We start from the raw sequence: 25,822 nt of genomic DNA, 5'->3' as shown, positions 1-25,822 counted from the left end.
TCACCTTACCATTTTTTTAAATCTCATTTTGGTCGTTTTCGTTCGTTGCATCTGCTCGGGGAGGATGTCGCAAGACACCCGTTTCAGTTCGTCGTTGATCCATTAACTCAGTTTTTTATTACAGACGGCAGCTTATCGTCTGACCGAACATGCTGAGCTACTGTGCAGGCGTACCATTGGGCTAACCAAGCACGACTCGCAATTCAATGTGTCGTCAACCATGCGTCTACAACGTGTACTCTTACATCCAGTATGTATATTGTAGTATAAGGGAAACATTTTATTTGAAAATTGCTTACCCGGTGTCGATGGATAAATAAGATATTGCAGTGCCTGTGTTATTCTGAATACGATACAAAGTTCCTTTGGACATGCATGCATGCCAAATAGTAAGGCGATAGCTCGCGATAAGCGGGAAATCCGGGTTCGAGTCCCTGTCAAGCAGAAATTTTCAATATCGTCATTCCGTTCTACAGCTGATTACCACACTGCACCTTGTATTATGCAAAAGTTTGAATATTCGGAATTTCAGTTTGAATATTGTTTTAAATTAAAAAGAAATAAAATAGAAATCTAGCTTAACCTCTGCCTGCTTGCTGTTCACTGTTGTGCTTTCGAGAAGTCTGCAACAATGTTGTCATAAGGCAAGGTAGGTGGAAATATTGACTAGGGCCAGATAATCGTTTTACTTCAATTGCGCATCTAATATAAATGTAAGTTGTATTGAGACCAGTTGCAGCTCAGTTCAAATTAGGTTCAGTGTAGTCATAGGTTAGCATACGAGTTTAAGTTGGAAAACAATTTGTAGGTACCGGTAGATAGTTTTCGTAATACCTAGATTCTTATAGAGTGGGAGGTAAATGTTCGTTCATATCCGCAATTCCGAATACATTTAATGCGTTTAGTCGAAAGTTAGACATGAGCCTTAGTGGGATAACAGTTTGAGGGTCCATAGTTTGGTAATATGTAGAATTTTTGTACTGTAGGAGGTAAATGGATACCTATATTCACAGCTGTGAATACATTCAACGTCCTTCACAACGGTTGAATAACACAGACACTGCAATTTCGTATTTATCCGCTGACACCGGGATAGCGACTTTCAAGTAGAATCTCTCACCTGCGCAAGAATATACACTACTGGCCATTAAAATTGCTACACCAAGAAGAAATGCAGATGGTAAACCGGTATTCATTGGACAAATATAGTATACTAGAACTGACATGTGATTACATTTTCACGCAATTTGCCTGCATAGATCCTGAGAAATCAGTACCCAGAACAACCACCTCTGGCCATAATAACGGCCTTGATACGCCTGGGCATTGAGTCAAACAGAGCTTGGATGGCGTGAACAGGTACAGCTGCCCATGCAGCATCAACACGATACCACAGTTCATCAAGAGTAGTGACTGGCGTATTGTGACGAGCCAGTTGCTCGGCCACCATTGACCAGACCTTTTCAATCGGTGGGAGATCTGGAGAATGAGCTGGCGAGGGCAGCAGTCGAACATTTTCTGTATCCGGAAAGGCCCGTACAGGACCTGCAACATGCGGTCGTGCATTATCCTGCTGAAATGCAGGTTTCGCAGGTATCGAATGAAGGGTAGAACCACGGGTCGTAACAGATCTGAAATGTAACGTCCACTGTTCAAAGTGCCGTCAATGCGAACAAGAGGTGACCGGGACGTGTAACCAATGGCACCCCGTACCATCACGCCAGGTGATACGCGATAGTCTACAATCCGACCTTTATCAAAGTTGGAAACGTGATGGTACGCATTTCTACTCCTTACACGAGGCATCGCAACAACGTTTCACCAGGCAACGCCGGTCAACTGCTGTTTGTATATGAGAAATCGGTTGGAAACTTTCCTCATGTCAGCATGTTGTAGGTGTCGCCACCGGCGCCAGCCTTGTGTGAATGCTCTGAAAAGCTAATGACTTTCATATCACAGCATCTTCTGCCTGTCGATTAAATTTATCGTCTGTGGCACGTGATCTTCGTGGTGTAGCAATTTTAATGGTCAGTAGTGTACATAATGGATCTACGAGTACAGGCTATAGGCGAATGGTTGTCACATATGGATGTCTGATACTAAGTTGTAACAGGATGGTCAAATAGTAAGGCGACCGCTCGTTGTACCCGGGATGTACGGGTTCAAATCTCGGTCCGACAGAAATTTTCGTTGTCCTCATTCTGTTCTACAGCTGAGGGTTGTACATAATCACAATTACGAACACGTTTAATGTATTTCATAATGGCTATAATCGTGTCAGTGCCTGTTCCTCGGATACGCATGCTTGTCCAAAGGAATTTTGCATCGTTTTCAGAATAATACAAGCACTGTAATAACCTAGTCGTCGAAATTAGTAAAGCCAAAACAATTTATCATGAGGAGGTGACTTTTTGCAACTGTACGACTGTTTCAATATATATGTAAACCAATTTCTTGTGTTGCGTGTAGCAGACTACTGCACACTATCGAGCGGGTTGGCGCAGCGGTTAGCACACCGGATTCGCATTCGCGAGGACGACGGTTCAAACCCGTCTCCGGCCATATTGATTTAGGTTTTCCGTGGTTTCCCTAAATCATTTCAGACAAATGCCGGAATGGTTCCTTTGAAAGGGCACGGCCGACTTCCTTCCCAATGCTTCCCTAATCCGAGCTTGTGCTCCGTCTCTAATGACCTCGTTGTCGACGGGACGTTAAACGCTCCTCCTCCTTTGGCACACTCTGCTACACTGCGGGAAACAAATGCTACCTGCGATGTCTGTTATCCCAGCAAGTGCTCCGCAGATGTGTATCTCACCAAAATTGCCGCTTAGAACAATTATTTCAACCCCCTATGAAGTAACGGGCCAATACCTGTTTTCATAGGCGACAGTATCGGCAGGTAGTGTGATACAGATACTATTGTCAATAAGTGTGACAATACATGTCTCGCACATGGCAGAAAGTCAAGTAAAGCTGTTCTCAACTGAAAGGTTAGCTTCATCACCACTGTGTTTATGAGTAGGAACGGTCCTACCGGAGCTAATACGCTCTTGTCATACTCTGATCTTTAAACAGACGTACCTTGGTGAAAAAATTGGAGGACGAATATCGTAAAGTTGAAATTTCCTGACACATCAAAACTGAGACCTTTGCCTTTCACATGCAAGTGCTCTACCCGCTGAGCTACCCATGCACTACTCACGATACGTTCTTACAGCTTAACTTCGGCACGTACCTCTGTCCTGCCTTTCTAACTTACCCGAGAAAGGCAATCTCCTAGGTTCGGATCTCGCTCCAGCACATAATTAGGATCTGTCAGGAAGTTTCAAATCTGCGCACTATACTGTATAAAGAAAATTTACTTTGGAAACATACCCCTAGGCTTAGCAAAGCCATTCCTCGGCGATATCCTTACTTCCGGGAGTACTCGTACGCAAGGTACTTAACAGAACCTCAGCTGAATGAGAAGGTAGGAGATGAAGTACTAGAGAAAGTTCAGTTCGCTGAGATTTTTTTAAAGTTTTGGTTTCAGCCAAATACAGTTTCTGCAGTATGTTCCGAAATTTTTCATTCGCATTCTCTCTTTCTTTTTTCGATATACCCTATTAGAGAACTGAAGAAGTATATGACTACATCATTAGAGGAAAATAAACGCGAACTGAGATAGGACAAGTACGGTGATATTTAATTTTTCAAAGGAACCTTTCCGGCATTTCCTTAAGCGATTTTAGGAAACCAAGGAAAACACGGATCAGGATGGCCGGACAAGGATTTAACATATCAGCCGTCTGCAACTTTCGTTGTCATATCGTCCTTGGTAGGGTGTAATATTATTAGACCCTTGGCAACAGTGTTCAACAGTTGGCAACAACTTTCAAAACAGATCATGAAGACAATTAGTTTTCGGGTACTGGATACTGTGCTAGAGCAATTCGACAGACCGGAAGCAACGCAACGATTTTAAAACAGAAACGTAAGCGTCCTGTCATACAGAGAAACACCTACATATTTTGTAAGAAATCTTAATCATCATTACGTCATAAAAAGTGGGTGAGAGTGCCAGCACTGCTTCTAACTACAAAGTAAAGTGTACGCGAAGCAAAATAGTACACACATTAAAGGTGTGTATAGTTCTGGCCACCGATGATACTAAAAAGGTTCTAAAATATGTGTGAATAAATGCGTAACTAACTATATAGATAACACTGTCAATACTGCGCTAATATTCGTGAATGCTGGTCTTTCAATGATACTGATATGTACACCGTCCGTCCTAAAACTTACGAGACTGATTTTATTCATGGCGTACAAGCGACATGGCAGTAACTACGATGACAGCATGAACTAACAACTGTGAACAATAGATGTACAATACCGGTACTAGACAAATTCTTCCGCCTAACCTATACGTGCCTACTTTAGCTTCTGTTGTTACCTACGATATGTGACTTAAGTCTGGACAGACACACACACACACACACACACACACACACACATACATACAATCACACTTATATAAAACGGAGTCACATCTAAAATCACAATAATATTTAAACAGGTGTTTAGACTGACAAGTTATTTCTGTGTTTTGACTGAACAGTTACGCAGACATGTTAACTATAGTGGATTTACTTGTGTAAAGTTAACAATTTTTAAACTGTTATGAATACATTAAATCTTTTAGGGTAGCTCTAAGTAAAAATGTTAATCGGACAAAAACCTTACCGTGAAATGTCTATCGTAAGATTGTAGCTTCAGTGCATGGAATTGTGTAGCTCAGTTTCACTTTTCGCTGGTATATTTTGATATGAAATGGTACAAATTAACGAATCTTTGTGAAGCAAATTGCAAAATGAGTAAAGGCCGAGAACGTTTACAGATAGCATTCAATTTAACTCTGTACTGGCAAGTAAATATGATTTTACCACACGAGTTAAATAGTAGAGCAGAAAACTTGACTGGAATAAAATTCTGTGTTCGAATGTAAGATAGAATAAATTCGCATTTATATTACTATTATCCTGAAATATCTGATTTAATCACAACGTTCTTTGTTCTTGTTATCTTTACATGAAGTCTGCTGCATAATGTTTAGTTTCAGTGTAAACAGTCACTGATGTGTCGAAAATAATGGCTACCACCAGAGAAGTACGAATGTTTCCTTACCTGCGCTATATCTTCTGCAGCAGCTCACAATTGTAGGAGTTATTGAGCTTCAGGTGTTCTGCGGCCCACAGGAAGCTGCTAAGATGACAACGAGCTAGATTGCAAAAAAAAAAAAAAAAAAAGCACTCCGTCTTCAGGCCACAAGTGGCCCATCGGGACCATCCGACCGCCGTGTCATCGTCAGCGGAGGACGCGGATAGGAGGGGCATGGGGACAGCACACCGCTCCCCGGTCGTTATGATGGTATTCTTGACCGAAGCCGCTACTATTCGGTCTAGTAGCTCCTCAATTGGCATCACGAGGCTGAGTGCACCCCGAAAAATGGTAAAAGCACAAGGCGGCCTGGATGGTCACCCATCCAAGTGCCGGCCACGCCCGACAGCGCTTAACTTATACGGGAACCGGTGTATCCACTGCGGCAAGGCCGTTGCCTTTATATTGTAAAAGAACAAACTAATTTTAAAAAATGCTACCAATTTCCATTGTCACCCTGGTGGACCATCTTACTGTATAAACTGCATTGATAAAGCCCTTCGAAAGGGTTTAAGAAGTAAATTACAGCTGGATGTGCTGGACAAAAATACAGTAAGCGCAACAATGGACTCCTACGTAACTATATATTAGAGTTGTGTCGTGTCATTTTATTTAAAGTATCACTTTTGAATAATGTATGTTTGGCTCTCACATTAAATAATTTGGCAGTAGGTAATCCGTCCCTGCACACTCGCTCAAAATCGATAACAGTTACTGTTATAACGGAGCCCATACCACTGCTGTAGTTCATTGTCTCCTCTGTCTCTCTGACAGAATAACGGCACTGTCCTCTTTGCATACAGTCTTCGCCGATAAGCCAAATATTCACGTTCTCGTGATGGTAATCTCCTATAATCCTGTTTTTCCGATGTCTGGAAAACGTCGCTCGCTTGGTGTCTTCTCTGCTGATCTGTTGTTGGTTCTTCAGTCTTGTGTCTTGACTCTTGCGATGTTCTGTCTTGGGCTCCTCTTCTCCGTTGATAATTTTAAGCTCAGTGTCTCTTTTCGAAATTAAGTAAATAATTTTAAAATGCCGCTATAATTATTTGCTGGCAACTTCTTCATCCCTCTCGTCCCTGCACTCTCAAGCTGCTTCCAATGTCTGTGTACTATAATTTTCTTGTTCAAATGTGTGTGAATTCCTAAGGGACCAAACTGCTAAGGTCGTCCGTCCCTAGACGTACACACTGCTTAAAGTAACTTAACGAGAAGGACAACACTCACACCGATGCCCGAGGAAGGACTCCAACCTCCGGCGGGAGGGGACGCACGGTTAGTGACATGGCTCCTCTAACCGCGTGGCCACTACGCGCGGCCTATTAATTTTCTTCCCCGTGTTACAGCTCACTACTATTGCTGCAAGAAAACAGCCTCTTTTCCTTAAAACTAATGCCCTTTAGCCTCGTGTAAAGACTTGCTGCTGCCATCCATCTTTACTCTTCAACTACCCAGCTACTCCTTCAACTGTTTCGTATTCATTTGTCATTTCCCCCCTAAATACAATTTTCACAAATTGCATTTCTCCTGGTGCGTATATATTATACGGGAATAATAAAAAAATGGGGATACAAACATTTATATTACGTATCTTCACATTTGTGTTTGATACGTGCACATATAAATACAAATTAAGATGCATGTTACACTGTATCAAAATAACACACAATGTGGACATGTACGTTATGGAAATGCTGATTTCATTAGCAATGGAGAAAAACTCCGTTATAACGTCTTTCAAAAAATAAAGGCAAAACGCACACGGTAATGTAAAATTGCTTGTATTTGCTTGCACATAGATGGCTCTTAATAGAAAATTATCGACATAACTTGAACAGTCGTCGTACCAAATAGGAGTTCAGTGCTCTAACCATCGGACCACCTCGCTAAATAAATAATTAGTACAACACTAAGGAAGGAAGAAGTTCAATGTCTCGTCTACAGCACTCATCAAAGCGGAACACAAGTTAGGACTGCGGCAGGAAACCGAATGTGTTCTTTCCAACGTAAGTTCAAAAATGGTTAAAATGGCTCTGAGCACTATGGGACTGGACATCTGAGGTCATCAGTCCCCTAGAACTTAGAACTTCTTAAACCTAACTAACCTAAGGACATCACACACATCCATGCCCGGTGCAGGATCCGAACCTGCGACGGTACCGGTCGCGCGGTTCCAAAGTGATGTGCCGAGAACCACTCGGCCACACCGGCCGGCCCAATGTAAGTGTTCCGGCATTTATCGTTGGTGATTTTCGGGAATCACGGGAAAAGGAAAGTCAGACGCCTGCACCTTTCTCGTTGTGATCGCGTATTCTGAGTCCACACTAGAGATTCATCGATTTAGCAAGGTAGTTATTTCCTGGTGCGTGAGCAGCTTCCATTTTTGCTCAAGAATATGGCGAAAAAAGTTTCGTTTATTAAGGAAACACTTTGTATTTGACAGCAAGGAAGCGTTTCCTCATAGTAAGTTGTTGTTGGGTCTTCAGTCCGAGGACTGTCCGCTCCCGGTAGCTGAATGGTCAGCGTGAGGGACTGTCAATCGTCTGGGCCCGGGTTCGATTCCAGGCTGGGTCAGGGAATATTCTCCGACAAGGAACTGGGTGTTATGCTGTCCTTATCATCATCCTATCATCCTCATCGACTGCAGGTCGCCGAAGTGGCGTCAAATTGAAAGACCGACACTCGGCGAACGGCCTGCCCGACGGGGGCGCCCTAGCCATCGATTAATTAAATAAGTCCGAGGACTGTTTTGATGCAGGTCCCCATGCCAGTAGATCCTGTCCAGGCCTCTCATCTCCGTGTAACTACCGCAACTAAGAGTTGGCCTCCGTCCACAATTTTTACCCCTCGCCCCTTACGCCCGCTTCCTTCCTTCCATTACCAAACTGGCGATTTCCTTAATACTTTAGAATTTCTCATCTCAACCAATCACTTCTTTTAATCGAGTTGTGCCGTAAATTTCTTTTTCTCCAATTTCATTTCAGTACCTCCTCATTAATTACTCGATCTACTAATTTACTTCTCAGCATTCTTCTGTAGCGTCACATTTCAAAAGCTTATTTCGTTCTTGTCTGAACTATTTATTGTCCACCGTACAAGAAAGGATACACTCTATACAAATACCTTCAGATGAAACTTCCTAACATTTACATTTACACGGACTGGGCACATTAATGTGAGCATCACCTACGTTCGACGTAAGCCTGCAGTAACCGCTCACAGAGGGCAGATGGCATCACTGGCAGTGGAGGGTATATCAAGCATGTCCGGGGACACAAAAAACATTACTATCGTTGTCGTAATGTGGAAACTGAGGGATTTAGCTGACGGCAAATGGGCATGATCATTGGTTTTTGGGTCAAGAGTGGTAGCATATCCGAAACATTGTTTCTAAACTGTTCGCGTGTCGCCGTGGTTAAAGTGTACCGTCCCTAGCAAAATGGCGCTTTCCAAAACCGGTGCCGAAGGCAACTGTGGTGTGCCACGGGCCAGAAATGACAGGGGTGATCAACGTCTGCGTAGATGTGTACCGAAGAATAGACGCGCAACTGTTGAACAACAGAGCGCCCAGATGAACCAAGGGGTCAGTTCTCCTTAACGACCGTTGGGCGAACGTTCCTGTGTATGGGTCTCCGCAGCAGCCGCCTGATTCATCAGAGACACGTTACCTTTTCAGACGAATCACGGTTTATGTTCCATTGGGAGACGGCCGCTGGGGAGTACAACGTGAAACGTCTGGAAACAAACGTCCTGCAACAGTCGTCGGAAGGTCCAGGTCAGAGGAGGAAACGTTAAGGTCTGGAAAATGATTTTGTGGCAAGCCATGGGTGATCTCGTCGTTATGGAAGGTACAGTGGATAAACAAGAGAACATATCTACTCTTGGGGACTACGACCACCTCTACATCCAGTCTGTTTTTCCTCTGTACGATAGCGTCTACCAGAAGGACAACACAACGTTTCGCACAGCTCGATGTGTGCGTGTGTCGTTCGAGGAGCAGCAGGATGAGTTTTTCGTAAGTACCTAGCCACCAAACTCCCTGGATTTAAACCCAGTCCATCTCAATCGGCTGTTCGCACCATCGATCGTCAACCAAGAAATCTAGCGCAGCTGGCCATGACACTGGACTCAGCAAGGCTCCACGTTCCTGTCAATACCGTGCAGAACCTAACTGACTCTGCAAATGCCGCGAAAGATGTTTATTCGGCTATTGACAGGTGGTCACACTAATGTTCCTGGGTACTGTACATTCAAAGATCAAAAACTTTTGTTTTCCAGAAATGTTTTAAAGCTTTCCTAGCCCTTACTCCTCCCGCACAGGCCGTGAAGGCCCAAAGGTACCGACAGGGCGCCGAGTCATCGTCAGCCCACAGGCGTCACTGGATGCGGATATGGAGGGGCATGTGGTCAGCACACTGCTCTTCCGGCCGTAGGTCAGTTTCCGAGACCAGAGCCGCTACTTCTCAATCAAGTAGCTCCTCAGTTAGCCTCACAAGGGCTGAGTGCACCCGGCTTGCCAACAGCGCTCAGTAGACAGGATGATCACCCATCCAAGTGCTATCGCAGCCCGATAGCGCTTAACTTCGGTGATCTGACGCGAACCGGTGTTACCACTACGGCAAGGCCGTTGGCATTCCTTGCTCCTGACACTACAATTTATATACTCTCTACTTCGGCCATCGTTAGGTATTCCGCTACGCAGGTAAGAAAATTCATCTACTACTTTCAGTGTTTTATTTCTTAATCTAATTCGCTTAGAATTGTCTAATTTAATTTGGCTTCTTTATATTTATTTTTTATTTATTTATTTTATATTCCTCTCATAACACTGTCCATTCGGTTCAACTGGTCGTTCAAGTCCTTTGCTGTCTCTGAGGGAATTACAGTGTCTTCGGGAAATTTCAAAGTTTTTATTTCTTCCCTTTGAACTCTAATTCCCTTCCCACATACTACGCTCATATTAGGAAATATTGTTGTGTTGCTGTGGCATTCGTAAGGAAGGTAACTGCTAAGGTGAGATTTTCACTCTGCAGCGGAGTGTGCGCTGATATGAAACTTCCTGGCAGATTAAAACTGTGTGCCGGACCGACTTCCGAACTCGGGACCTTTGGCTTTCGCGGGCAAGTGCTCTACCAAATGAGCTACCCAAGCACGACTCACGCCCCGTCCTCACACCTTTACTTCTCCCGGTACCTCGTCTCCTACCTTCAAAACTTAACAGAAGGAGCTTCTGTTAAGTTTGGAAGGTAGGAGACGAGGTACTGGCAGAAGTAAAGGTGTGAGGACGGGGCGAGAGTCGTGCTTGGGTAGCTCAAATGGTAGAGCACTTGCCCGCGAAAGGCAAAGGTCCCGAGTTAGAGTCTCGGTCCGGCACACAGTTTTAATCTACCAGGAAGTTTCAACTGCTAAGCTATTTACCTACAGTCATATGTTGCTGTTGGCGTACTTCAAACAGTTCCTAGTGTATTTAATTATATTCATTAAGAAGAATCAGTTTTGAACAAAGAAAAAACTAGGAAAAGTGCATTCAGCAATAAATTTGGCATGAGACTGTTTTGACCGGGTCGAATGCGAGAACTGTAACTTTTCGGCACATACAACTGTTTGCTTCATTCTGTTACAAATACTCATGTACATTTCTACGCCTGCGTTTTAGGAACCTGAAAAGCATGTGAGAGTAACTATATCAAATGAAATACTGTAAACTTTAATGTATCGAATACCCATGCCTTACACTGAAGTGAAAATGTGTGTCTGAGGATTCTAGGACAGCATAACATGTAAAACGATTTGTAGAAGTCACAGACTCTCCATAAATCCACAGACAATCGATAACTTGGCAAATGGTTTCACAGTTCGAAGGCAGCTAGTGTGAAGGCGGTTCCTCAGCTTCTTGCTTGGGCAACCGTTTTTGTGCGACTGAATTACACGCACATGTTGCTTCAAATTTTATAGTGGGATATTAATTTGCCGAGGACTTTAGTCGATACTAAAAATGCAGGGAAAACGTGATATCACAATCGAATCATGATCATAGGAAGACGTTTCTTAGAAGAGCATAAAGAACACAAATCATTTTCCCACCTCATGTATCCTGTCACTTTTCTACATAGTTATATTAAACTCCTAGTAGCTCCTTCCCATATTACGCGCCCACCTCGAGATTTAGCCAGCCCGTTAGAAATCTCAGTTATCTCCAAGGCCACCGTTAGCCCTCTGCTATAGTGTTTGATGAAGCTTTACAAGTTTTCTTTTAGTGAATGAAATGAGACGTGCACTCGCCGTCTTCATAACACTTTCGTGGCAGGTTTTCTTTAAGTGTATGACGAACGTCACTGTGTCTTCATGTTTGGCAGAAACTGATAAGCGCTGCTCTCATTGCTACAGTTAATGTCTATAGTTTACTGAACACAGAGGACGGATAACAGGGTGTCTCTAGGAGGTTTAGTAGTAACGGAATTATCACCTTGGAAAAATAAATTTACGTAATTACATTTTTGTTTACTAGCCGGTACTTTCCTACAGTCTTGGAATGCTTTGTAATCTTCATGTCACTGTGTCATAGCTAGAGAAACCAATATAAAATGGCAGAGGACACTGATAAAGTGAAGAAAAGCTACACGATTTTGTTTCGTCTCTTCTAGCGCCGGTCTACGGTAGTGCGATGTAGGGGTTTCAGTGTGTACCACGGCTGCAGATGTGTAAGGCAAAAAAAAAAAAAAAAAAAAAAAAAAAGAAACACTTTTTTTCCAGGTGATAATCAAAACATTATGATGATTACCCCTCGTACAATGCCTGTTTTATGAATGACCTTAGTTGTGTCTTTGGCCGGCCGGAGTGGCCGAGCGGTTCTAGGCGCTACAGTCTGGAACTGCGCGACCGCTACGGTCGCAGGTTCGAATCCTGCCTCGGGCATGGATGTGTGTGATGTCCTTAGGTTAGTTAGGTTTAAGTAGTTCTAAGTTCTAGGGGACTGATGACCTCAGAAGTTGAGTCCCATAGTGCTCAGAACCATTTTTTTAGTTGTGTCTATGGCAAAGTAAGATACTAGTACAAAATTTATAGACAACTTATGATTATTCCAGTGATTCGCAATGCTTACTTCGGCTTCGGCTTTCTATTTTTGCTGTGGACTTCTATTACTGTTAAGAAATAAACAAATATGGAAGAAAAATTAGCAGTATGAAACGAGCACTGAAGATGAAAGATTCAGTACTCTGTTTTACTAACAGGCTAAAACCAATTACCTAGTCTGTTATATAAAACTGCAGGCAAGTGCACCCAAATTTCCGCATTCTGGAGGAAATGATCCGCACTGACTACAGAATACTTTTATTAAGAGTCACGACCGGTTTCGCGCCAATGGAAGACGCATCCTAAGGTGATAAAGATTATTTTTAACAAGTCATAGCAGAAAGGTAACTGCCTTAGAGCCAGTCCCCATCATTCATGTCACGTTATAAACGCATAGCGCGCTAAATCCGGTAGTCCTTAGTTAAAATCAAGGGGACAGCAGAAGCGTGCCACAAGCAGGTATTTGAGTGAGCGGCAGTAAGCAAGGCACTTAAAAAGAAGAGCTACTATCTGATGACCCGTGTTCAATTGATGCGAAACCGGTCGTGACTTAATAAAAGTATTTTACAAGGAGTGTGGATCATTTCAGCCACCCAGTCATCTGTCCCAAGTTCCAGGTTGTAAGTCTAACAACAAAGTCAGTTCAGTATTTACATCTTCAACTTTTGTAGTCCTGTCTTTCTTAGTTGCGCGTAATATTACGGTATATTGATAATTTTTGCTTATGGACCGTCTGACAGCAACTGAGTTCAGTATTTCATTTAACAATAATTATTATTAATTATTGACCGGGTTTAAAGATTTTTAAATACTGTCATAATCTACTCATCAAGAGTTATTGTCACATATTGCGGGTTTTAACACAAAAAGACAAGTGTCGACGTTAGAAACTGTGTATTTGACCTGGGGCAGTGTAATTCATGGCGCGTGAATACCGAGACTGTTCATTCAGTATTTCAGCATGAGAGCATTTAGCGTCTTTCAACAAATTTTCCACACAATTTCTAACGTTTTACAAACCATTCCTCGCTGACTCTCAGCAACAATAGAGAAACGATAAACTATATTTGCGCTGTTCAACATCAGGCATGAAGTTTTAGTATGTTGTTTCTTTACTATTAACCTTATTCGCAATACATTTTGCAGACAATATTCACATCTACTACTGAACGTTGTGCGACACATAGGTCAGGAGATTTGACTTCATAAACACTGAGATGTGAGAAAAAGTGGCATTTTTCAAAACAATTTTATTGTGCAACGTATCTTTTGTCTGACAGTAAAGAGCAGGTACAAACAGTGGAGATAATTAATTCCGCTCAGTGGTACGCAGCGCATAAGTAAATATTTACCGTCCAAAAGGCACACCACAAAACCTACAGCAAGACTGATTGAGTTCAAATCCCATCACTTAATCACTAAATGACCTACTTGGAGCTGAATTCACCTCTGAAGGATAAAATAGCTGTCGCCTTGGTTTATTCGGCATTTGTATCAGGCTGTGGGTGTTGCAGAACGTAACATTGTTGGATAAGAGCATAAGTGTTAACTTAATTTCCACTTCGAATTTTGCTATTAAAACTAATTCGGACTTCGTGATAAAAGTTGCAGCGTTTAATTGAAATGAAATGCTTAAGCAACAGAAAACGATACACAGTCGGTCTGTTGGCTTCTGAACAACGTACGTTACCCTTCCTGAGGTATCTTTGCTGGGACAGAAAATATGCAACAAAAAAAAAAAAAAAACATATGCGGTAAATCTATTAGATATTACAGTATATATTAACAGGTTTGTAATCAGTTATGTCATTGTTCAGTGAAAATCTAATTACAAGGCAACCACGCACATACACGTCTGTCTCCTCCTATACAACAATCGAGAGTGAGTAGAACGTTAATATTTTCTCCAAAAAATTTTCTACTGTCTTTTTTATTTTCGACAAATGATTGTGGCTTGTTGGATATTGATATAGTTATCAACGATTACTTAATTACTTAAATTATCATACATTTGTGAGATTAATTTTGTCGTGGCAGTAAGAGTCCAATTTAGGAAAGAAGGGAACATTACATGGTTTTATTTTATATGCTGTAATAGGTCTGTTGATGAACAAGCCGAAACTGATAAAAAAAGCAAGATAATTACGGTTTTGTGTCTTCAATGATGAAGGTTCTTCGAGATAATTGTCAAATATTTAACACATTAACTTCATCAAACGTTTGAGGATGTTCTATTTAAGTGAGTTCGAATCTTTAAGTAATCAGGGGTAGGGGAGGTTACTGATATGTACAGAGCATGACAATTGGCCGCACTCTGTTCTTATGGTGCCCGGTGCAGCACTATCTCAACACCGACTTTTCGAGAGGCTTCGAAGAAAACATGTCTGTAAAACAAAAAAAGGTAAAATATGAAATAGTCATTTCCTGCTTTTGACTTATGCTTAGAGTCGGGAACAGCAGCGATTTATGTGAAGTGATACTGCAAGTCACTGTTTAGTAAACAATAAGCATAGCGTCAGAGGGAAGCGAAACTTCTGTTTATCTCCATGAAAGTGTGTTACCTTAGTGAGAGGGCTGTCGCTGTAGATAAGGAAAATGTTCGACCCATTTTGAAGCATCCTATAATTACGCGCGTTGCCTCACACTCGTTTTCGAATGTGTTATCTGTCTGAGGCGCTTTGCTCACTGCAGAGAAAAAATCGTTTTTAACACAATAGAGTCACGAGTTGACGCATCACGAAGCTTCCACATACTGCCACTGAGTCACAGGCATGCGCGCAGTCGAGCAGGTTTTAGGTTCCACCTGCTCTTCCTAGCGAAAACGTCGTTATGTTCAAGCTAGTATTACTTCTGTTATAGTTTACAGTAATAATTACGAGATGAATTAGTTTCAAAGCCACATTTCTCTCACATAATTATTTTTAAAAATCCACTAGAAGTAAAAGTTTATTTTCTGAAACTGCACTAAATGAATTCCATGATTACGTAAGTGAGTGCTCACGTTACTTAAAAAACGGGTTCCCTCATCAGCAAACATTTTAGTTTTATTCAATAAATTACATGTTCTTTAGAATTTTGTTTGACTGAAAGTCAAAAGCAGATCGTTCATCAAGCTAATTACTTTTTTTATAATGCACATTTTCCTGTAATATTAAACTGCGATGCCTGCATATATTTTCCACGGCTGTTTTATTCCTTTTCTTTTTCTGGGCGCAGTACACATCTTTAAGATGTTGGTGAATATGTTAAAAGCTACCTGTACCTGGGAAATATCCTTTATATTGCCCTTGACGTTATCTGCGAGCTAAACTGTTTATTTGCTCATGTTGTTTTATTCTTTCTCCTTTATATGTACCTGAGTCAGTTTGTGCGTGTTGATGCGTAGCGCCGTATACCGATCCTGCCTTGGAGGCGGTTAAGTGGGAGATGTGTCTCAGAGCTGGATAGTGACTGATGGTGACGAGAGACTGGACGCGCACGTAGTTTATGTATCAGCCGATAGAGGACAGTATTGGATAGGGGACTGTGATTTTAGTTTCGATTGTGCCCACTAGAGTGCACTAAAGTGATAGAGTGTTTTCATAAACTGTTCTAGTATTTTCATAAAGTGTTATTATGTCTTTTTGTGTATGTAAAATGTTATAAATGTGTTTTAGCAGTATGAATGATGCGTGAGTGTGGTTTAAGGTTAATATGAAGATACTTGTTTAACGAGTTACGTAGTGGGATTTAGTGTGGGAACATTTTGAAGAAGTATGGATATGGACAAAGGGGATTTTTCTAGAATAGTGTTGTAAAGTAAGTTTATGGTAAAGGGAAAGTTAATTCAGGTATAAATAACAATAGTAAATAACTTTATGCATAAGCAAACTTCAGCATATTAGATAATTACGTCGGTAAAAAGTGCAGTCGTTAGGTTTACTGTTTTGCGATTGGTTATTGATGAAAAGCGCGGATTGACGTGGGAGAACGTTGTTTTCCTATTGGCTGTTGAGTAAACTGACCAATTGTAAAGCAATATTCTTCGCGCGTCTTTCTCTGATGGTAGAGAAGACTTTGAGTAATCTAGAGGGGAGTCGGAACCTAGCCATGAAATAGTTAGGACGTGTGTAGTAGTAGTTCCGATGGAAATGATAAGTTACGGGATCTAACAGTGTTTCACACATCAAAAGTGTAGTAAAGTGACGGCATAATTATTCAGATGGGCGTGTAGAAATTTCGGAAATTTTAAGTGAATTTTGTAACGAAAAAAGACATATATTCCGCGTGGCGTATTGAGCAGGTCGGTGGCTAAAAACTGTGACTGCATTTGGTACCGACAGACTTATTATTTGGCGAGCATTATAAATAAAAACAATCAGTATTTTTGTAGTTATTACGTTTTCGGGAAATGCAACACCATAAACTTGCTAACGTGAGTTAAAGGGATTATGAGTGACTGTGTTAAGACAAGCACGGGCTTAGCAGTGGTACTTGTTCACCTAAGTTTCAGAATATATTGAGGACAAAATTTCCAACCTTTCATTTGTGTGAAAACTTTCTCCCGAAACGTAGATTAGTGACTTAAATCGCAGCCTGGTTCACGTCGAAGTACTGTAGGTTTCACGTGGCTTTCCTACTGATGATCTGATGATCTGATGAGACAATGTTCACAGGAAGGTGCAGGTTCGTCGTAAAGGGGCGGAAAGAACCGCGCCGCCGCAGTGTGTGTGTGTGTGTGTGTGTGTGTGTGTGTGTGTGTGTGTGTGTGTTTGAGTGTGTGACTGTGTAGATGGCATCGGTTCGTGGCGGAATGGAAGGGGTCAGCAGCTGTGACAGGTATAACTTTGTAAGGCTGACATGTCAAGTAAAATAAATTTACGTCATTATTGTGATAATCGAGATAATCTTGGATGTCCATGAAAAAAAAAGAAGAAAAAAACCGTAAAGGAGCTCTGACTTTACGGTCACTGACGTTTTCGCTCATCGAAAAGGATCGTTTACGGTGTCAAAGAGACGAAACTGGCAGTTGCACTGCCTGTATCCAAATTAATAGATCATTTTTTTCTGAAACTTTAGATCACTTGAAAGCAGGAATGAAAAATAAAATAAACAAGAACTTTGCTGCGAGTTTTTTCGTTATTAATTGATTGTAAATATTTTGATATGGAATTTGGACTCTCTTGTGTAAAAAAAATATGAAGACGTATTTTGTAGGAGCGCGTCCCTTTTTCACAGCTGACTGTCTTCTGTAAGGTTATTAGCTGGAACTTAGATTTTCGAAAGCTATTTCCAAAAATTTTGTATTTTGTGTACCGACGAAGTGTTTCTCTATTGTCAGTTGCCCAGCCGCTGTACTCAAGTACCAACGTTTTGAAGCATCTTCTGCTCAGTCATTGTAAAGTAGAGCTTGTATTTTATTCACTGGAAAAATTCTTGCCTTATAACGTGTCGCTGTTTCAATCTATAATGACAAGTATTCTCATATTCATTGCTTTCAGAAAGAGTTTTTCGTGCTAATAACAACTGCGATATCATTTATGAGAGCGAAGATAGTACCTCTCTCCATGAACATCGCCTTATTTACATCTATTTCTCATTATTTTCACTATATTTCGTGTATGGATTAATGTCCTTTCAGTCTTTGTTAAATTACTTCCGCTTCGTCGACATTCATACAGTTGTGTAGATGCTTTCAGTACAGTACCTATAAAAAGACTATTTATATAAGTACTCAAACCAAACACAATTACTCTGTAACGAACCACATTAGACGACGGGTGCTGTATAACAAACACTAACCATGCGGAGTGGCGGCGTGGTTTGAGGCACCGTGTCACGGAATGCACGGCCTCTCCCGCCGGAGGTTCGAGTCCTCCCTCGGGCATGAGTGTGTGTTTGTTGTTCTTAGCATAAGTTAAGTAGTGTGTAAGTCTAGGGACCGATGACCTGTACAGTTGGGTCCCTTAGGAATTCACACATATTGGAACATTTTGAACCAAAATACTCTGAAAATATCCTCGAATCATATCCGAAATTTTGTTGGATTTTAGTTTCAGTCTGTATCATTGCTAAAATCCTTAATATGCTTAAAACGATAGCTCTACACAAAAACGGAGCTCTGCCAGTTCTAGCCTACGGCACTGGGTAACACTCATTTCACAAGACTTCCCGCAAACGTGCGGTGGTTTTGATGTCACACGAAATATCGACAACTATAGGAAGTGCTATCACCGTAAAGATTTATTCCTTGACATTTTTTGAAATATTATTATTTTTATACAATACCTGCAAAAAGGTGGGGATTTAAGGAGATGGGACCTGGATAAACTGACAGAACCGGAGGCTGTAGAGAGTTTCAAGGAGAGCATAAGGGAACGATTGACAGGAATGGGGGAAAGAAATACAGTAGAAGAAGAATGGTTAGTTTTGAGGGATGAAATGGTGAAGGCAGCAGAGGATCAAGTAGGCAAAAAGACGAGGGCTATTAGAAATACTTGGGTAACAGAAGAAATATTGAATTGAATTGATGAAAAGAGAAAATATAAAAATGCAGTAAATGAAGCAGGCAAAAAGGAGACAGGGTTGTGCCTATCCCCGATGTTATTCAATTTGTATATTGAGCAAGCAGTAAAGGAAACAAAAGAAAAATTCGAAGTAGGTATTAAAATCCATGGAGAAGAAATAAAAACTTTGAGGTTCGCCGATGACTTTGTAATTCTGTCAGAGACAGCGAAGGACTTGGAAGAGCAGATGAAAGGAATCGACAGTGTCTTGAAAGTAGGTTATAAGATGAGCAAAACGAGGATAATGAAATGTAGTCGAATTAAGTGGGGTGATGCTGAGGGAATTAGATTAGGAAATGAGACACTTAAAGTAGTAAATGTGTATCGCTATTTGGGGAGCAAATAACTGATGATGGTCGAAGTAGACTGGCAATGGCAAGGAAAGCGTTTCTCAATAAGAGAAATTTCTTAACATCGGGTATAGATTTAAGTGTCAGGAAGTCGTTTCTGAAAGTATTTGCGTGGAGTGTAGCCATGTATGGAAGTGAAACGTGGACGATAAATAGTTTGGACAAGAAGAGAATAGAAGCTTTCGAAAGGTGGTGCTACAGAAGAATGCTGAAGATTAGATGCGTAGATCACATAAGTAATGAGGAAGCATTGAATGGAATTGTGGGGAAGAGAAATTCGTGGCACAACTTGACTAGAAGAAGGGATCGGTTGGTAGGACATGTTCTGAGATATCGAGGGATCACCAATTTAGTATTGGAAGGCAGCGTCGAGGGTAGAAATCGTAGAGGGAGACCAAGAGATAAATACACTAAGCAGATTCAGAACGATGTAGGTCGCAATAGGTACTGGGAGATGAAGAAGCTTATACAGGATAGATTAGAATGGAGAGCTGCATCAAACCAGTCACTGGACTAAAGATCACAACAACAACAACAACAACATAGTCTCTTTGAAAATCGTTTTTAGTTTCGGAGTAAAGCTGTATGTGGTTGTATACTGTGAAGTTTTACCGCTCATAAATAAAACTGTGTTGTTCATATTTAATAATTTACAGCGGATGAGAAAAACATCGGCATGTAGCAGGATGTGAACCTACATTCTTCTACTTTGTAAACAACACTATCCATTACGCTAATGCTAAAACATGTGAGATTCGTCGCATGTCTCGATTATCATTGCATCTCCTGTAGGCTAAAATCATTGATGTGTTATTAACTGATGAAATGAAATGAAATGTCGTGTGGCTAGGAGCCCCCGTTGTAGACCGGTCGTCCGGTGCAAGTCTTTTGAGTTGACGCCACTTCGGCGACTATGCGTACATGGGGATGAGATGATGATGATGATGATGATGAAGACAACACCACACCTAGTCCCTGAGCGGAGAAAAGTTTAATGATAACAGTGATGCATTAGTGATATATTTTCAATGTGCCGTTCCCTTGAAGCGGCATACTGAAAGTTATAATACAAAACAGCTAAATATGGCAAAATGAATATGATACCTGTCGTATCGACTGTCGATATTTCGTGTGACATCGAACTGACTTCACGTTTGCAGGAAGACTTGTGAAATGGAACTGAGGCGCTGAACTTATTCATTCAATACCGAACCTTCAAATACGTAGTTTCATTGTAAAAAATGCACAAGAGTATCACGAAAAAGACGGGGATCCAATAGGAAGTTTAAAAAAGGGACAAAACGAAAGGGAGAATCGGAAGATTAATATCGACCTACTTGGCCTGAAATAATCGTAATGACAATAATGACACGTAGACTCACGATGTTGGGAAAAATAGAGTAAAGAAGCTTTCTGAGTGATTTTTAATAAGACTCTGACCAATTTAGAATCTTTAGAAGACACAGAAATTCTATTTATGTGCATAAAACTGAAGCTCATGATACGTAGTATTTTCTGGTGGGAAGTACCTTAACATAAAGTCGAGTGTATTCTTTTATACAGAACATCAGATAAAAACTCCATTTAAGACGTCTGTTTTACGGTAAAACTGCATAACAGATCAGTAGACATTAAATCAATATGGAACATGACTTCCTTACATTTACACTGTACCTGGTAATTAATTTATTCGTTTCGAAAGTCATGCCATTTCAAACGCTGTGCTCGTTAACATTCGTAATATCAAATATTTCTTACTTGACATTAACGAAAAGCAGTGACCTTCTAGAAGCAGCTGCAATACAAACAGGTTTTCTGACCGCCGATAGATACTTGATCATGCATTTAGAGGTTACGTAAATCAGAAAGGTGTACACCGTTAAGTACTCTCAATTTTTCTCAGCGATATTGGTTTCGAGTCCAGTGGTGAAGTAATAGCTACTGAGGCTGATCAAAAACTAATTCGACGACACAAAACGGACTTTACCCGTCACGTATCTGTTCTAGGGTATCATCTTCTTTCTCAAAGCAAACTTCTTTCTACTGGAATATTAATAGACAATCTCTGTTACATCTTCTGTTCTTGTTTCCAAGCAAAACTGTTATGAAGGTCCTACTGACTTCACTCGCAGACGACTGATTCATCAAATTAAATCGGGATATCACTTTCAGTAATTTGACTTGCAATTACTTCGAGTCACTCTTGGTCGTTATGGTATCACGATTTATTCCTCTTCCAACACTGCTGACCACGATGGACGGTAACAGTTTACATACAGTATTTCTGGAACTCATACTGGGTAGAGATTTGTGTTTTCAGAACATATACATAGTTTTTCAGGAATAGTGTCTCATTCGTCTGAAATTCAATGCTATGCCTAAAAGCCTACAAATGTTCGTGCTATTGTTCATAAGCAGCCGCACTTCTATATATTTTAAGTAAAAGAATTTGACACGCTTGTCAACTCGGATGGTGTCTCCATTTTGTGGTGCCATTAGATCGTTATGTCCCAACGACCCTTCACCTGTCAGTGTACGATAAGAGCTAACATGAAATAAACAGCTCACTTAGATTACTTTCGGGTTAAAAATGATGAAAGCGAAGATCAAAGCGAGCAAAAGAAGCAGTGTGGAAACTAGGAACAATAAATTATAAACTTTGCGTATGACGGTATGGAAAACGTTTTGGGATGGATGGAATAAGGAAGACATCAAAAGTATGATTACTTAAGCTACATAAATCATTCAGGTACTGTCGGGGAACTTGGTAATGCGTTTGTGAAACTGTTTCGAACGTAGAGTTGTAGATAAATGTAACGAATACCATGGATACCGGAAGCACTTGAAATGTAATACTAAAGAAGTACATTAAAATTTAAGTAGACAGAATAAATATGGAATGGGGGGGGGGGGTAATAGAAAATAAAATATGCGGAGAAAATATATGCGTGTATGCTTCAGGAGAAAAAGAACAGGTTTCAAAAACGTGTGGCGTAGTATAGTATGGTGTAATAGTAAATTATGCTCTGGAACGAGTACTAGAAGAAGTGTATAAGAGAGGTAGACGAAAGTGAGAAAAGTGAATGGTTCAAATGGTTCAAATGGCTCTGAGCACTATGGGACTTAACATCTGAGGTCATCAGTCCCCTAGAACTTAGAACTACTTAAACCTAACTAACCTAAGGACATCACACACATCCATAAAAGTGAATCATATTGTCACGGAAGGCGGGTGCAGTAGGTAGAAAGATTAGAGCAAGTCGAAGAGAAGACAAGAGGGAATCACAAAAACACAAAGATTTAACGGTTTAAACAGCAAATCAAAATCTCAGTCAATCAGGGCTTAAACAAAGTGTGGGGTATCATGTACACAGATGTAATAGAAAACAAACTCCACATTTGTTCCACTATCAGGCAAAATTTATAACCTTACAAGCATAATGCCAAATGATCTGTGTGACTGCTTCAAATGGTATAGTTATTGCTGTACTTGAACATGTTCTAACTTCACATAAACCTTGGAGGGGTTTGTATGATGAACTAATGGTAATGGTTACATTTAGCGAAGAAGAACCATTTCAATTACATGCGCAGATGCAACGAGTAGCATCACATAATTTATGTGTACGGAAATTAAAGGCAAAACAAAACATTCATCTAATTGTTGAAACACCATCATTGTGATGTCAACAGGTCAAAAACGCATTTGCGGAGCGTGAAAATAAACACAAAAAATACGGTAAATTCTGTAGGTACATGGTGAAAGACCGCCAGGATATCGTAAAGTTAAAATTTATTAAAAAGAAGAAATGAAACACCGATCAACCATAAGCGTAGGCAAAGCCATTAATTATGAATGCGCGGTAAGGCGCAGACAAACGAAGAAAAGTCCCCCAAGATATTGTAAAGTTAAAATTTATTAAAAACAAAACATGAAGCACCGATCGACCATAATCGTTGGCAAAGATATTAATTGTGAATGCGCGGTAAGGCACCGACAAATGAAAAAAAATCCGTCATTCGTTTTTCTTTGTAAACGATTTTGTTCTCTCTCTCTCGTATGTGAAAGGACGATAAAGATGTACTGCTTAAAGTATGAAGTATTACGAGTGTTATGTATTATGTGTGTTTATAAATAAGAGTAATTTAACAGCAGTATTAAGTATTTTTTTTGAAGTGGAGCCAAGTAAGGAGGATTCATTTTTTGACACGCACTGGTGTCTTTGAAGTCGGCTGCCTGCATCTACAATTGAAATGTAAGAGAGTAAGTCAGAATAGCCTAAATTCGTACAAGCAGATAACGAAATTATAATAGCGTTTAAATTTTTACCATTCATATCCCTTTTTTTATTACAACAACACAACTAGAATTTGTAGAAAATGTTAAGAATCCGAGAATGTTGCTGCTTTCTTGCTTGTAACATCCCAATGAAACTTCTTCCTCATACGTACACTGAGAAGTACATTGCTACGGTGACACTATGAAACGTCCCCTTAGAAAAATTATACATGACTGTGTTTAAACTGACACACAATATCTTTAGCGCAACGCAATCTGACTTTCAATAATCCCTACAAAAGAATGGCCCTGACTAACATTAACCTATACATTTCACAAATCACTTACCTCACAAAAATCTTCGTTACTCGAACTACTGCAATACAGCGAGCGCCACTACTGCCAGCTAAATAAAAGATTCTAACTACTGAAGGCACTAACTACTGATAGGCACAGTTAGCAAATGAAAGATTTTGATAGAGAACAAACAATGTATTTACCTTAATAGTGTTCAAAGGTCATAATATATATAGCAGTTTATGACATCCAGTCTTACAAATTTACTGTCTCTGTCCAGATCATGCGTTCTCAAAAATCCGCCATCTCACTTCCCCGCATCTACCACTGCTGGCGGCTCACCTCCAACTGCGCAACGCTACACACTGTTAACAGCCAACTGCCCAACACTACAATAGCAAATTCCAACAATGCCACCAAGCCACAGACTGCACACAGCACAGCCAGTGATTTTCATACAGAGCGCTACGTGGTGGTGGCGTTACCAATATAAGAACCTAAACAGCCTACTTATAACTTTAAAGAGCTCACAATGCAAATAAATATTTCAGTACTTCAAAGATGTCAACACAAGAACTCAACTTACGTATTAGGCAGGACACAAGGCATTCTTAAACCATTTAACTGATCCTTACACTCCAGTCTTCTATATGCGTACCATTGTAATATTATTTTTATAGTACTCAGTCATATTAACGTGACCATTGTCTGCGCTCAACGTCAACGTGCAATAACCATTCTCGTAGGGTAGATATCAGCACTAGCAGTGAAGGGGACGAGGAAACCAGTGCAGTCGTTGTCGTAATGCGGCAACGGAGCGATTAATCTGACGTCCGAAAGGGGATGATCATTGGCTTTCGGGCCAAGGGTTGAAGCATTTCAGAAACGGCTAAGTTAGTAAACTGTTCGCCTGCTGCCGTGGTTAAAGTATACCGTTCACAGCAAAATGGTGCTTTGCCGAACCGAACCCGAGTCAACTGTGGTGCACCACAGGCCGTAAGTGATAAGGATGAACGACGGATGCAGAGATGCGTACAGGACAATAGAAGTGTAGCTGTTGACCAGCTGACAATCCAGATGAACAAAGGGGCTGCCAACATTGTCTCTCGACGACCATTCACCGAACGTTGCTGCGTATGGGTCATCCTCCATAGCAGGTACCTGGCTCTGGTTCCCATGCTGACTGTTGCTGATCGGTGACGAAGGCTCCTGCTTGCACACCGGAACTGCAACCGGACGTGCCCTGAGCGGTGACAGGTGGGCTTTTCAGATGAATCACGTCTTATGTTCCATGAGACAGGTGGCCATTAGCGCGTGCGGCGAAACGTCTCAGAGAGAAGGGCCCAGACCAGAGGAGGGAGTCTGGAGAATGTTTTCATGGCATTCCCTTTTTGCCCTCGTCATTCTGGAGGGCACAGTGGATCGATACAAGTATGCATCTATCCTTGGAGAACGCGTTCATCGCTACATGCTGTTTGTTTTTGCTCGGCACGAAGGCAGCAACGTGTCACACAGTTCGCATAGTATGTTCAACCACGCACATACTATGCGAACTGTGTGACACGTTGCTGCCTTCGCGCCGCATGTAGCGATGAACATGTTCACCAAGGATAGATGCATACTTGTATCGATCCACTGTGCCCTCCAGAATGACGAGGTCAACCAGGGAGCACAAGGTCGAGTTCACCGTATTACCGTGGCCGTCAAACTCTCTGGACTTAAGCCCAGTCAAGGATCTGTGGTACAGCCTCGATCGGACAGTTCGCGCGATGGAGCCCCAATGAAGAAACTTGGCGCAGCCGGCCACAGCACTGGAGTCAACATGGCTCCATATGCCTGTCAGTAAATTCTAGAACCTCAGTGACAGTCTTCCTGCACGCCTCGAAGCGATCCACCCTGCAGAAAGGTGGTTGTTCATGCTTTTCACAGGTAGTCACATTAATGTGTCTGGACAGTTTATATCGGCACTAGCACATCGTTCTTAAGCCTACCGGGTTTGCTACGGTACATCATACCATAATACCCGCACCATTACAGCTACAAAAGGGGCTCAATGTAGCGCTCATCAATGTCCAGAAGAG

The sequence above is a fragment of the Schistocerca piceifrons genome, chromosome 5, assembly GCF_021461385.2.
Source record: "Schistocerca piceifrons isolate TAMUIC-IGC-003096 chromosome 5, iqSchPice1.1, whole genome shotgun sequence".
NCBI lineage: Eukaryota > Metazoa > Arthropoda > Insecta > Orthoptera > Acrididae > Schistocerca > Schistocerca piceifrons.
The sequence above is the reverse complement of the archived record's forward strand: the minus strand, read 5'-3'. Positions refer to the sequence as shown.